The sequence below is a fragment of the Engystomops pustulosus genome, chromosome 3, assembly GCF_040894005.1.
Source record: "Engystomops pustulosus chromosome 3, aEngPut4.maternal, whole genome shotgun sequence".
Classification (NCBI taxonomy): domain Eukaryota; kingdom Metazoa; phylum Chordata; class Amphibia; order Anura; family Leptodactylidae; genus Engystomops; species Engystomops pustulosus.
This window is the reverse complement of record NC_092413.1, coordinates 182,422,319-182,436,739: the sequence shown is the minus strand read 5'-3', so window position 1 is coordinate 182,436,739 and position 14,421 is coordinate 182,422,319.

Below are 14,421 nucleotides of genomic sequence, written 5' to 3'. Positions count from 1 at the left end.
GCTGATAAGGCGCATATAACTCTTATCCGGTGCTCTTGGTGAGTCAATGAAGCTACCCCCATTGTTCATTGTACATGTTCAATGTGTCAGGGTGAAATACTAAGGGTGAAGACACACGTGGCGTTTTTGGGCCGTTTTTGGGCCGTTTTTACTAAGTGCGTTTTCAGATTGTTAAAAACGCATGCGTGAAAAAACGCATCCGTTTTTTTAAAAACGCATGCGTTTTTTGAAAACGCGCTTGTTTTTGTCCGTTTTTCCAAAATTGCGCAATGAAAAACGGACAAAAACGCATGCGTTTTCAAAAAAACGGATGCATTTTTTAACGCATGCGTTTTTAACGATCTGAAAACGCACTTAGTAAAAACGGCCCAAAAACGGCCCAAAAACGCCATGTGTGTCTTCACCCTAAGGCTTTATTGACTCACTGCAGAGGCATCAAGGGGTTAGTGTATACATTTTTTATGTTGTTGCTGGCCCGGAGGGAAAAAATACAGGGAGATTTAGGACACTAGACCACATGTCCATAAGGACATGTAGTTGGTTAGTGTGTCAAATCACCCTTTAAAATAAAGAGGAATAGTAATAGTTTCGTTTGGGTTTCCCAAATATTTCTCTTTTGCCCTGAATTGCGCCGGGTTTTAGGCACACGCGATCGGATTGTGGTGCATCGGCGCCGGCTTGCATGCGACAGAAATTGGAGCGTGGAGGTCGGACAACCCGATGGATTCGGACAAACCCCAGAATTTAAAAAAGGAAATGTGTCACAAGATCAAGCAGTCACATGCACCAGGTAGAAGCAGGTGAACTCCAGCAGACCACGGCGCAGAAGCGATACATGCAGGAACTCAGACGCGCGATCTTAGTGAATCGTGCCGGACCCGAATCCTCGTCAGACAACGCACCGCGGGATCGTGACAGGACTGGGTAATTAAATCTGCCCCATACTTGTCAATCTAATTGTAACTGAGGTGTGTAACAGGGCAATTTGGGACACTAACCTGCTGTTCCACAAGGACCTGTAGTGGGTTTAGTGTCGGAAATTACCCTGACAGGTTCCCATTCAGGTATGTTCTTACACAGCCTGCTCTGATTAGACAGTATCAAATCAAGTGGTAAATTTACAGTTAGGAGTTGTACAGAAAATTCTCGAGGATTGTTATTTTTTATGGGTATTTACTGAAGCAGACATGACAGGGTGGGTGGATTATTTAAAGAAATAATAATAATAATAATCTTTATTTATATAGTGCAATCATATTCTGTAGTGCTTTACAAATTATAGGGGAAATGTACAAATAAAACAAGACAATGCAGAATGAAAGCATAGTCCCACATTAACAAAAACAGTGCAGTGTCTACTAGGTGCAGTATCCTGTGTATAGTGCAGGGGGCACCATATTCATGACTTCTCACGTTCTTCATGAATCTGGAACTACCTGCACTGCCTCGACAGAGTGCACCACTTTTTTTGGTGCTCTTTTAACATTGGGCGTGCAACAGAATTCTGTCGGAAACTGCATGATAAATGTGGCCCACCGTCTGACTGTGCACCTGAGCGCCCCTTTAGTGCAGAATTTTGTGTCACGTGCACTTTATATTTGCACTGAAAAGTGCATAGTCAGGAAACGTGCATCTTTATTAACAAAATACTAACTTTTTAAAAGTGCCTGAGGCTGACGATGCCCAAGCGCCTCCTGGCTTCCCCGACTTTTAATTAAAGCAAGCTCCTGCTGCAAGACTCCTCCTGCTACCGGCCGGGAAGCACACCCCGCTCTCTCCACGCCCCGGCTCTGGAGTCTTTGGCCAGATCGTAGTTCATCGGCTGGGAGCAGGAGGAGTCTTGCAGCGGGGGGCGTGCACAGGGGTGTACCAAGCCTGTCTGCTGCCTGAGGCGAGCCATAGAGAGACGCCCCCCCCCCTCCCGCCCATATATGTAAGATACCGGACCAGATCCATCATATTGGTTTGGTGTAAAAATAAAGCAATGCAAAATACATACAGTGTGCCGCCATATAGTATAAAATGCATACAGCGTGCCGCCATGTAGTATAAAATGCATACAGCGTGCCGCCATGTAGTATAAAATGCATACAGCGTGCCGCCATGTAGTATAAAATGCATACAGCGTACCCCCATGTAGTATAAAATGCATACAGCGTACCCCCATGTAGTATAAAATGGATACAGCATACCGCCATGTAGTATAAAATGCATACAGCGTGCCCCCATGTAGTATAAAATGCATACAGCATACCGCCATGTAGTATAAAATGCATACAGCATACCGCCATGTAGTATAAAATGCATACAGCGTACCGCCAAGTAGTATAAAATGCATACAGAGTACTGCCATGTAGTAAAAGCCCTGATAAATATCACAAATGCTGCATATACATACTGCATATATACACATAAACAAACAGTAGATACAGCATATACACACACAAAGATATATACACATATACATATATACACATATACAAACACACATATACACACATATATTACATATATACAAAAAATAAAAATATTCATAAATACATATATACATATACACTTTTCCACTAGATACCAATACAACATGAAGTGTATCAAATAATACCTTTGAACCCTCTACCACCAACCCTCGACAAATATTTTCGCAGTTACACTTGTTAAGCCTTAATAAGTCGACAACCTTAACAAAGAAGTAAATAAAAAATAAAATAAAATAAAATAAAAAAACATATATTTACACATATTACATATATATACACACCTGCAGCGGTGGTGGCACGGTGAGGGAACCAGTAGTGAGTAGGTCGAGAGCCGAGAGCAGCGGAGGGAGCAGGAAGGGAGCCTGGAGCTTGAGGGGGGTAGCAGGGAGCCGAGAGCCTGGAGGGGGGGGGGCGGGGGACGTTAGCGCCGGGAGCGGAGAGCCGGGGGGAGGTATTTCGAGAGTCAAGATCCAGTAGCCGGGGGGGGGGGGGCGTCGGAGGGAGCGAAGAGCCGGGAGCGGGGGGACGGAGGGAGCGGAGAGCCAGGAGCGGGGGGACGGAGGGAGCGGAGAGCCAGGAGCGGGGGGACGGAGGGAGCGGAGAGCCGTGAGCGGGGGAGCGGGGGGACGGAGGGAGCGGAGAGCCGTGAGCGGGGGAGCGGGGGGACGGAGGGAGCGGAGAGCTGTGAGCGGGGGGAGCAGAGAGCCGGGAGCGGGGGGACAGAGGGAGCGGAGAGCCGGGAGCGGGAGGAGCAGAGAGCCGGGAGCGGGGGACGGAGGGAGCGGAGAGCCGTGAGCGGGGCAACGGAGGGAGCGGAGAGCCAGAAACAGGGGGGAGCAGAGAGCCGGGAGCGGGGGGGCGGAGGGAGCGGAGAGCCGTGAGCGGGGGGAGCAGAGAGCCGGGAGTGGTGGGACGGAGCGGAGAGCCGTGAGCGGGGGGATGGAAGGAGCGGAGAGACAGAAACGGAGGGAGCAGAGAGCCGGAAGCGGGTGGACGGAGGGAGCGGAGAGCCGGGAGCGGGGGGGGGGGGGGGCGGGCGAAGGGAGCAGCAAGGGAGCCTGGAGCTTCAGCGTGTGTAGGGGGAGCGGGGAGCCGAGAGCCTGAAGGGGGGAATATTAGTGGAGCGGGGTTGAGACGGGAGTGGAAGGGGAGCCGGAAGCCGAGGTGTGGACGAGAGCGAAATTATGCGGGAGCATGGTGCCAGACAGAGCACTGGAAAGTGGTGAAGGCCGGCAGGAGGGAGGAAGCTCAGTGCTGGGGGCGGACGCAAGGTGTCGGGGGGCGGGTGCAGGGTGCTGGCAGCATCGGGGAGCAAGGTGCCAGACGGAGGGCTGCTACGAGGTCCCGTCCCGTGTGGGAGCTCAGTGCCGGACTGTGCCGCCCCCTCGTTGAGCAGGAGGCGCGCCGCCTGAGGCGAGATGCTCAACTCGCCTCATGGCAGGTGCGCCCCTGGGCGTGCATAAATTAAAAGCCAGGAAAGCTGAGAGGCGCTTGGGCTTTGGGAGCCTCAGGCACTTTTACAAAGTTAACATTTCGTTCATAAAAATGCAAGATGACATCTAAAAACCAGTCCCCCCACCCCCTAGACCGTACGAGTAGTAATCAGTAATCACCAGTAATCTACTGACTGATGTCCTTTAATAAATGCAGGCCATAGTCGTATGGAAACAATAGGAGGGAGGGCCCTGCATGCAAGAGCTTACAGTCTATGACAGTGATGGCGAACCTTTTAGAGATTGAGTGCCCAAAATGAGACCCAAAAAAACACTAGTTTTCCCAAAGTGCCAACATGGCAATTTAGGCAGTAACAAAGTTATTGCTACCAGAATTTTTTAGCTCAAATCGGACCCTGTCCACACCTTTTCACTCTTTGGACAGGAACAAGCAGCACAGGATGGGTTACTTTAAAATAGCAGGGCACTACTTGGACTGCCTGAGACTGCAGGAAGATGCAATGTTTGGTAAACTCTGTGCCTGGGAGACAGCCCGGGTGCCCACAGAAAGTCCTCCGAGTGCCATCTCTGGCACCAGTGCCATAGGTTCGCCACCACTGGTCTATGAGGATGAGGGGGTGACACAAGAGCTTACAGTCTATGAGAATGAGGAAGTAACACAAGAGCTTACAGTCTATGAGGATGAGGGGGTAAGGGGGTGACACAAGAGCTTACATTCTATGAGGATGAGGGGATGACACACGAACTTACAGTCTATGAGGATGAGGGAGTGCCACAAGAGCTTACAGTCTATGAGGATGAGGGGGTGACACAAGAGCTTACAGTCTATGAGAATGAGGGGTACACAAGAGCTTACAGTCTATGAGGATGAGGGGGTGACACAAGAGCTTACAGTCTATGAGGATGAGGGGGTGACATAAGAGCTTACAGTCTATGAGGATGAGGGTTGACACAAGAGCTTACAGTCTATGAGGATGAGGGGGGACACAAGAGCTTACAGTCTATGAGGATGAGGGGGGACACAAGAACTTACAGTCTATAAGGATGAGGGGGTGACACAAGAGCTTACAGTCTATGAGGATGAGGCGGTGACACAAGAGCTTACAGTCTATGAGGATGAGGGGGTGATACAAGAGCTTACAGTCTATGAGGATGAGGGGGTGACACAAGAGCTTACAGTCTATGAGGATGAGTGGGTGACAGAAGAGCTTACAGTCTATGAGGATGAGGGTGTGACACAAGAGCTTACAGTCTATGAGGATGAGGGGGTGACACAAGAGCTTACAGTCTATGAGGATGAGGGGGTGACACAAGACCTTACAGTCTATGAGAATGAGGGGGTAACATAAGAGCTTATAGTCTATGAGGAAGAGTGGGGTGACACAAGAGCTTACAGTCTATGACAGTGATGGCTAACCTATGGCACTGGTGCCAGAGGTGGCACTCGGAGCCCTTTCTGTGGGCACTCAGGCCATCACCAGAGATGACTCCAGGAATCTTCTTGCAGTCCCAGACAGCCCAGGACTTGCTGTGCACAGAGCTATTTTAAAGTGACAGCTGTACCTGGGACTATTTTCTGCTTTATTGGTGTCCTCAGGGGCTGGTATCAATGAAAACTGTGACAGAGAAGGGAGTATAAATCACAAATTAAATTTCTGTGTTGGCACTTTGCGATAAATAAGCGGGTCTTTGTTGTAGTTTGTGCACTCGGCCTCTAAAAGGTTTGCCATCACTGGTCTATGAGGATGAGGGAGTGAGACAAGAGCTTACAGTCTATGAGGATGAGGGGGTGACACAAGAGCTTACAGTCTATGAGTATGAGGGGGTGACAAGAGCTTACAGTCTATGAGGATGAGGGTGTGAAACAAGAGCTTACAGTCTGTGAGGATGAGGGGGTGACACAAGAGCTTACAGTCTATGAGGATGAGGGGGTAACACAAGAGCTTACAGTCTATGAGGATGATGGGGTGACACAAGAGCTTACAGTCTATGAGGATGAGGGGGTGACACAAGAGCTTGCAGTCTATGAGGATGAGGGGTGACACAAGAGCTTACAGTCTATGAGGATGAGGGGGTGACACAAGAGCTTACAGTCTATGAGGGTGAGGGGGTGACACAAGAGCTTACAGTCTATGAGGATGAGGGGGTGACACCAGAGCTTACAGTCTATGAGGATGAGGCGGTGACACAAGAGCTTACAGTCTATGAGTATGATCGGGTGACACAAGAGCTTACAGTCTATGAGGATGAGTGGGTGACACAAGAGCTTACAGTCTATGAGGATGAGGGGTGACACAAGAGCTTACAGTCTATGAGGATGAGGGGGTGACACAAGAGCTTACAGTCTATGAGGATGAGGGGGTGACATAAGAGCTTACAGTCTATGAGGATGAGGGGATGACACAAGAGCTTACAGTCTATGAGGATGAGGGGGTGACACAAGAGCTTACAGTCTATGAGGATGAGGGGGTGACACAAGAGCTTACAGTCTATGAGGATGAGGTGGTGACACAAGAGCTTACAGTCTATGAGGATGAGGGGGTGACACAAGAGCTTACAGTCTATGAGGATGAGGGGGTGACACAAGAGCTTACAGTCTATGAGGATGAGGGGGTGATGGCTTTATTAAAGAGTAACTAGACGTGATCATTTCCAGTCCTGGATATAAAGGATATAATCATAAGTCAGCGATGCACATTTCTGCTGCCATAAAATCTTCTCCTGAAGTGTTACTGACTTCTTATTGCTCTGACACAGAGTCACTTCCTGCAGACGGCTGTCTCTTCTTCTCCTGTCCTCCGCCATAATCTCTGACCCCCGGTTAATAACTACCTCCCATCTCCCTGGGCCTCCATACAGACTAATCTTCTCTATCGCTCACCCTCCACCTCTTTCCCTCTGCAGCTCATGTAGATTTCATAAACAGATTTCCATCTTTAAGGTGAAGTTGGTCGCTGTAGAGTGAGTTTTTCGGTAATTTTCTTTGCATATGTTGACAGCAGGAAATTGGTATTCAGCAGATAACGTCTATACTGAATGCTGAATCTCCGCTGTTTTTCGGGTTAGTCGGCAGCTTCAGATCTAAAGGTTCTAACATCCCACTTTTCATTGTAAATACAGCGAGGCGATCCGTCATCATCTATCAACACAATGCGTAATTACAATCCACATCTGGGGAAAACATTGTGCTGATTCTCTCTGTCCTTATCTTGGCGGCTGTGATCAATGTGGTAATACAATTCTTTCAGAAGAAGGAGATGCTTTTGTTCCGGGTCTGACAGCTGTCAGTACGTGTCACGTGGTGCCGCTCTGTCACTCATTGGGTCATTTGTGGCAGATGGAAACCACTTGGTCACCGTGACTCGGACCTGGAGAAAGCTGTATATACTCTCTGGGTGACCCATCTATAACCCTGGGACAGTAGTTTATTACAATGCACTCATCCATGGACATTATTACCCCATGCAATCACAATAGATCTGATAATGTGCATACAAGACAATGTTATCTTCAGCGCGGCACTATCTCAGGATCACATGACACAGAGGCCTTTATCTCCCCGCTTTAAATGGAATTGACACTGAATTCCCTGTATTGTGTTGTCTTATTGCCTCTATTATATTCTGTAGCCTTTATCAGAAATGGTCACAGTTAGAAGTGATGACAATGAGAAAACCACTGTGTATGTGATCGAGGTCGGCTCCTTTTAACCCAGAAGAGGCCAGTAACAAAATTGTATGTTTTTAATGTGGCAAAAAAAAGTAGGAAAACTTCTACAAGATTCTACAGAAGAAGAGCTGTGAGGGTGGGCATAGGTTAGGGCCCTCTTAAAAATGAAATAACTAAAAATTGATGCAAAATAAATCTATAATGATAATCACCTTTTTATACAAAAATAGAAAAGATCATAATGTGCACTACTCATGGACCAATAAAGGCAAGAATGAGGTACCATATATAGGACTTCCGATATCTGGTCTTCCGATATCTGATCGGAGGTACAATCTGCTCAGCTCCTTCTGCTCTATAACATGCTGCCTGCAGATAGGACAGTATATATAATCTCCTAAGCTCCTCCTGCTCTATAACATGCTACCTGCAGATAGGACACACTGGGGCAGATTTACTTACCCGGTCCGTTCGCGATCCAGCGGCGCGTTCTCTGCGGTGGATTCGGGTCCAGCCGGGATTCACTAAGGTAGTTCCTCCGCCGTCCACCAGGTGGCGCTGCTGCGCTGAAGTTCCCCGGAGGCGCACTGGAATGCCCTGAAATTCAACGGCCTATACCTGGTGAAGGTAAGTGTAATTTTCGCGACACATTTTTTGTCTTAAATGCGGCGGTTTTTCCGAATCCGTTGGGTTTTCGTTCGGCCACGTCCCCCGATTTCCGTTGCGTGCATGCCAGCGCCGATGCGCCACAATCCGATCGCGTGCGCCAAAATCCCGGGGCAATTCAGGTACAATCGGCGCAAATCGGAAATATTCGGGTAACACGTCGGGAAAATGCGAATCGGGCCCTTGGTAAATGACCCCCTATGTACAATCTGCTCAGCTCCTTCTGCTACATAACATGCTGCCTGCAGATAGGACACTATGTACAATCTGTTCAGCTCCTCTTGCTCTATAACATGCTGCCTGCAGATTGAACACTGTGTACAATCTGCTCAGTTGCTCCTGCTCTATAAAATACAGTAGATCTGGCCTATCTTAGATTTCCGTCTGTGACAGTATTCTGGCTCAGGCTAAAGTAAATTCCCCGTTCTCCCTACTCCTCAATGCCCACTTTTTGAAAAATGAAGCAAAAAGGGGGTAAAGTTCCAATTTTGACGTGTGCGTGATGGGCGATAGACTGAGGTGAGAGAGTAGAAGAAGGAAAGTGCAGCATCGTGCAGAGCTTTGTGGATGAGGGTGATTATTTTAAGATGTATTCGGAAGGAATTCAGACTGGAGCCGTGTAGCGGTTGGTCTCAAAGACGACCCTGGCTGCTGCATTAAGGATAGATTGGAGAGGAGAGAGTGAGTGGAAGATGGATTAGTAGGGAAAACTTCTACAATATTCTACAGAAGAAGAGCTGTGAGGGTGGGCATAGATTAGGACCCTCTTAAAAATGAAATTATTAAAAATTTATGCAAAATAAATCTATAATGATAATCACCTTTTTATACAAAAATAGAAAAGATCATAGTGTGCACTACTCATGGACCAATAAAGGCAAGAATGAGGCACAATACATAGGACTTCCGATATCTGATCTGATCTACAGCATTGCATTAGTTAACAAATATCCTACAAGAAAGCACAAGAGATGAGGCACAATGCCCTTTACCATAGCGCACACTGCTGACATTTTTGGACTTGAAATAGATGGAAGATTTTTAGTTGTTCTTTCTTCCCTCTTCATTTCTAACTGCTTTTATTTATTCATACAAGGAATAGAAAAGTAAAATGTTTCCATAGTCTAAAATGATACGGTATGTTGTAGCATGTTATGTATTTGATAAACCAGACACTTAGAACATCATGTCCTTTATGTTATTATGTGAGTGTTTATCTCTTAGGTAACTGAGATCCAAAGCAAAAATATTGAAGCGGTTATCTGATTCATCATCTCTTCATATTGCAGATTTCTTAAAAAAACAATGAATTGCTTGAAAACCTCAGCCAGGGCTTGGGTGAGGTGTAGATGGGGTGTGATGTGTACATCAAGGGCACTATTCAGGATATGGGGAACAAATTATAGATTTAATGGTGAACATTCAATTTCTTAACATCAATAAAGTTGGTGCTGACTATGCAGCTAAAAATGCTTCTGCTTTGTACAAAGTATCCTATCAGAAGGAAGCATAATATACAGCAGGTGGAGCTGAGCAGATTGGACATAATTTGCCATATTCATGTAGCTTGTTATAGATCAGGAAGAGATATAGATCTAAGCAGAATGTACTATTTGCATTCAACATGCTATAGAGCTCTATAACATGCTGCCTGCAGATAGGAAGCTATTTACAATCTGCCTAGCTCCTGCTGCTCTATAACATTCTGATGACAGATAGGATGCTATGTACAATCTGCTCTGCTGATGCTGCTCTATAACATGCCGCAGGCAGATAGAAATCTATGTACAATCTGCTCAGCTCTTCCTGTATATAACATGCTTCTGCAAGATAGGACACCATGTACAATGTGCTCAGCTCCTGCTCTATAACATGCTGCCTGCAGATAGGAAGCTATTTACAATCTGCTCAGCTCCTGCTGCTCTATAACATGCTGCTGACAGATAGGATGCTATTTAAAATCTTCTCTGCTGATGCTGCTCTATAACATGCCGCAGGCAGATAGAAATACTGTATTAGCTTTGGGACATTCAATAGAATAGATGGAGAGATGAAATGGTCTGGTCGCCCCTATAACCCTGTCGAAGGTTCGTGTACAGAGCCGAAACGTGTAGCAGAGATTTTTTTATACTATTTTATTTATATTTTATTTTGTATGAATAAAATATCATCTTTGGAACTCTATCTGTTGGTTCCTTGAAGACACGGTTAGCACCTAGTCGATCTCCGCTCTCTACTTCTGGGTCTTGTTCCTACCCCTATAACCCGGTCATTGGACCTGTTCTTTTACCTAGTACTTGTTACAAGAAGCCTGGACAGATGCTTGTAGGACGTTGTATCGCCATCAGCAGTGAACTGATTCATTGTTCTCTTATTAAATGATTTTACTCTCTTATTACAGGGTTACGGCTTTGATTCATTTTGCTTCTTTTATACCTACCAGTTTTAATAGACTGACACCTAATAAAAAAATATTATATCTAATATTGTAGACTTTCTTCTTGTAATGACGGTAGTTTCATTGCAGGCAGCTGCCTCCAGAGAAACAGCTGCATTCAGGGCAATGAGACGTCCAAGCCCTTAATAACCCACAGAGAACAAGGTATAACAAAAGGAGCTCCAGAGACCGCCCCTACAAATACCTTCCAGGGGAGAAGAGTTTGTTTTCCTGATGTGTCTTGAGATGTCAACCTCCTACTAAGCTCCGTATTGTCACTCTGCTGTCACTCCTAAAGTCATTCTTATTCGCCTGTCCCATTTATCTTGGTTCAACAGAACCTTCTCTTCACTAGACATATGGAAAGTGTTCACATCAATCTTCCTGCTACTGTAATTCCATTGACACTGTCATGGAAATTTTGGAAACTTTCAATATGATGTTTTACTTGAGAGGGTCAGCAGATACTAAAGACACCGTGGGGAGATTTGCCAATCACAATGGCTCAAACTTTTGCTGCCATTTGAAAGAAAAAAATGTCTATAACTTTTATCACATAGGGGACATGTATCTTTATTTTTGCTTGTTTTTTTCTTTCTTTTATGCAACTTTTTGTGTTTTTGAGACTTTTGAGTAGTTTCTCAGTGACACCTTTGTCTGCACCTTATGCAGTGCCTTATGTATCTTTGTTTTACAGATGTTCCACGCAACTTCTTACTTATGTATCACTGTTTTTCCTTACTTTTTGCAACTTTTTAGGCGCAAATTTATACCTGGAACAGGGCAGATTTGAATTAGTTGACATGTTATAAGGCTGCGTTCACATGTGGAATTTACAGTGCATTTTCACATTACGCTTTTATATTGCAAAAATGCTTGCGTTTTAAATTTTACCGTGCATTTGGCTGGAAAGAAAGTTTTATTTCTTCATTGATGTAAGTGTAAGGAGCTGTGGAAATCTTAACACAACTGCTTGCACTTCCAACAATGAAGAGAAATGGTTTTAAACCAACCAAATGCATGGTAACATGTAAAACGCATGTGTTTCTTTAAAAAACGCATCCTGAACGCCATATGTGACCGCACTGCCATATTTTGTCATGTCCCTGGGGTGCGACTAGAGTGCTTAAAAATGCAGGCCTTGGCTTCAGATCCAAAATTTACATTAGTGTCCTCTCCTGTACATAATCCCCCCATGATTGTGTCCAAAGGGAACTGGGGCATGTACAAACACGCCAGAAGGTAAGCCAGCAAAGGGGAATGTGACCAGAGGTGAAACTCATCGCCAGCGTTACAGGTGACACGGAGGATAAATACATTAGATAAAATTTGCACCATTAGCGTAGTCCATTGATTTCAGACGGTTTGGCCAATTATGTAACGTACATGAGGCTCCCTCACTTTTCCTTGACTCAGGGATAATAGGGATCAGGCAAGTTGGAAAAATACTGTCGTATCTTTTTACTCTTGGTAGATGTACCACTGCCAGACACCTACTTATGTTTACTTTATTCTGCCAATTTTAATCTGATGGTCCCTTTTAACCCTCTAACAAATACTATTTGGTTCAAAAAAATATAACCACAATAACATTTCTATATTTTCAACATTAAGTGAAGATTTCTTTCCGCTTTCCATGAATATCATATCCAAAATTTTCCAATGTTATTAGTACCATGGGCGTAACTACAGCTTTGCAGGTGACTATGGCCAGTTGTCAATGGCAGTATTCAGCACTGATCCAAAAGAAACCATCAGGGAAATGTTTTTCCAGGAGGCTGGTATAAAATAAATAACTATATTTTTTGCGTCACCTTTTCCATTTCTGCCAGTTCTGTTTCTAGCTTGCCACATTCTGATTTGTGTCCCATAGAGTTACTTGATCCTGCATCAGTGTAGCTACAGCATTCCCAACGTTTGTTTGCTTCATAATGCATCAAATCAGATTGTAGGTTTCTTTAAAGTTGGTTTTGTACTGAGATATGATTTGAAACCAAAATGTAAAATATCACTGATATTCCCAGATGACCCCTCTGCCCTGCGAAATGTTACCCTATGGGACACAAATCAGAATGTGGCAAGCTGGAAACAGAACAGAACAGAACTGCATAAATGGAAAAGGTGATGCAAAACACATGCAAAGCATTTTTTATATTTTATACCAGCCTCCTGGAAATACATTTCCATGATGGTTTCTTTTGGATCAGTGCTGAATACTGGCATTGACAACTGGCCATGGTCACCTGCAGAGCTGTAGTTACGCCCATGGAACTAATAACACTTTAAAATTTTGGATATAATATTTGTGGAAAGCGGAAAGAAAACTTCACTTAATGTTGAAAATATAGAAATGTTATTGCAGTTATATTTTTTTAAAACAAATATTATTTGGTAGAGGGTTAAAAGGGACTCAGCAACAATGCAAACCTAACGCCGATTCAATTGTCTTAAAAACATTATTAACAATAATATTTAATTTAATATTCGTATCAGTACAATGATCTGAGATCTTTGATTTGATGCGACCATGTGGTAACCATGACCCAGAGCTAGAACACCTTTCACCTTGTATTTTATGACCCGTTCAGATTGGGACGCAGACACTCGTCTTGGATCTCAATCCCAAATTTTCCATTTTATCTTTGCACAGGTGAAGCCAAATTAGAAGCCAAGCTGGTACTTTTACGAGGTCTGAGAATTCGGGTAGAAGGATTAGCCGTGTCCCCCTATAACATAAGCCTTGCATGCTGCTCATAATATTTTAATTTGTGCTTTAATCCGGAGAGTTAATGGCAAGGAATTGAGGAACCCTCCTGCACAAGAGGTGTTAATTTCTATCTCTGTGAAGTCTGTCAGTATTCACACTGCCATTCAATAGGGAAAAAGCAGGCTGGACATGTTTTATGAGCGCTCTAGTTTCCTGTTTCTGCCTCTACACATCTTTTAAGAGGCAGGTGCATGGCTTTAACATATTCTTGTTTCCTTTCCTGATGTCTGGCTGTGAAATGTAGGTCTTTGGAGCCTCTGGAGAAGTCATCCCCGAGGGTTTCACCTCACACATTACAGATAGCTGGCTCACGTGGTGACTGTTTGATGTGAGGTTTCGCTGGCTTTATACTGTTGTCCCTTCAGTCCTCCCATATCAGCAAGACATCCTTCTTCATGTCCGATCAAAAAGTGTAAGAAATCTGACATACATTTTTTCCTAGATATTTTTAGATTTAGATATCAGATTTTATTAATAGTCTTGGACAATAAAACATTATAGATATGTTCCTGTAGGACGCGTCCGCTGATAATTTTTTGTCATGGGATTCAGCAGACGATTTGTCCAAATTTTATCTTTACAGGGGGCCGTTTCTTCTTCTAACAATAATAATAATTCCTTTATTTATATAGTGCACACAGATTATGCAGCATTGCACAGAGTTGACCAAATCTGTACCCAATGGGCCTCACATTCTAATCAACCTACCAGTATGTTTTGGAGAGTGGGAGGGAACCGAAGGAACCGGAGGAAACCCACGTAAACAAGGAGAGAACATACAAACTCTATGCAGATGTTGACCTGGATGGGACTTGAACCCAGGACCCCAGAGTTACTTCTAAGGTGAATAGAAATTACATCTCTTAATAAAACATGACCATTTTCTCAAAATGGTCACCACATACCTTGTAGTTGTGATTGGTAGTGGATTGTGTACCGCCTGATGTATCA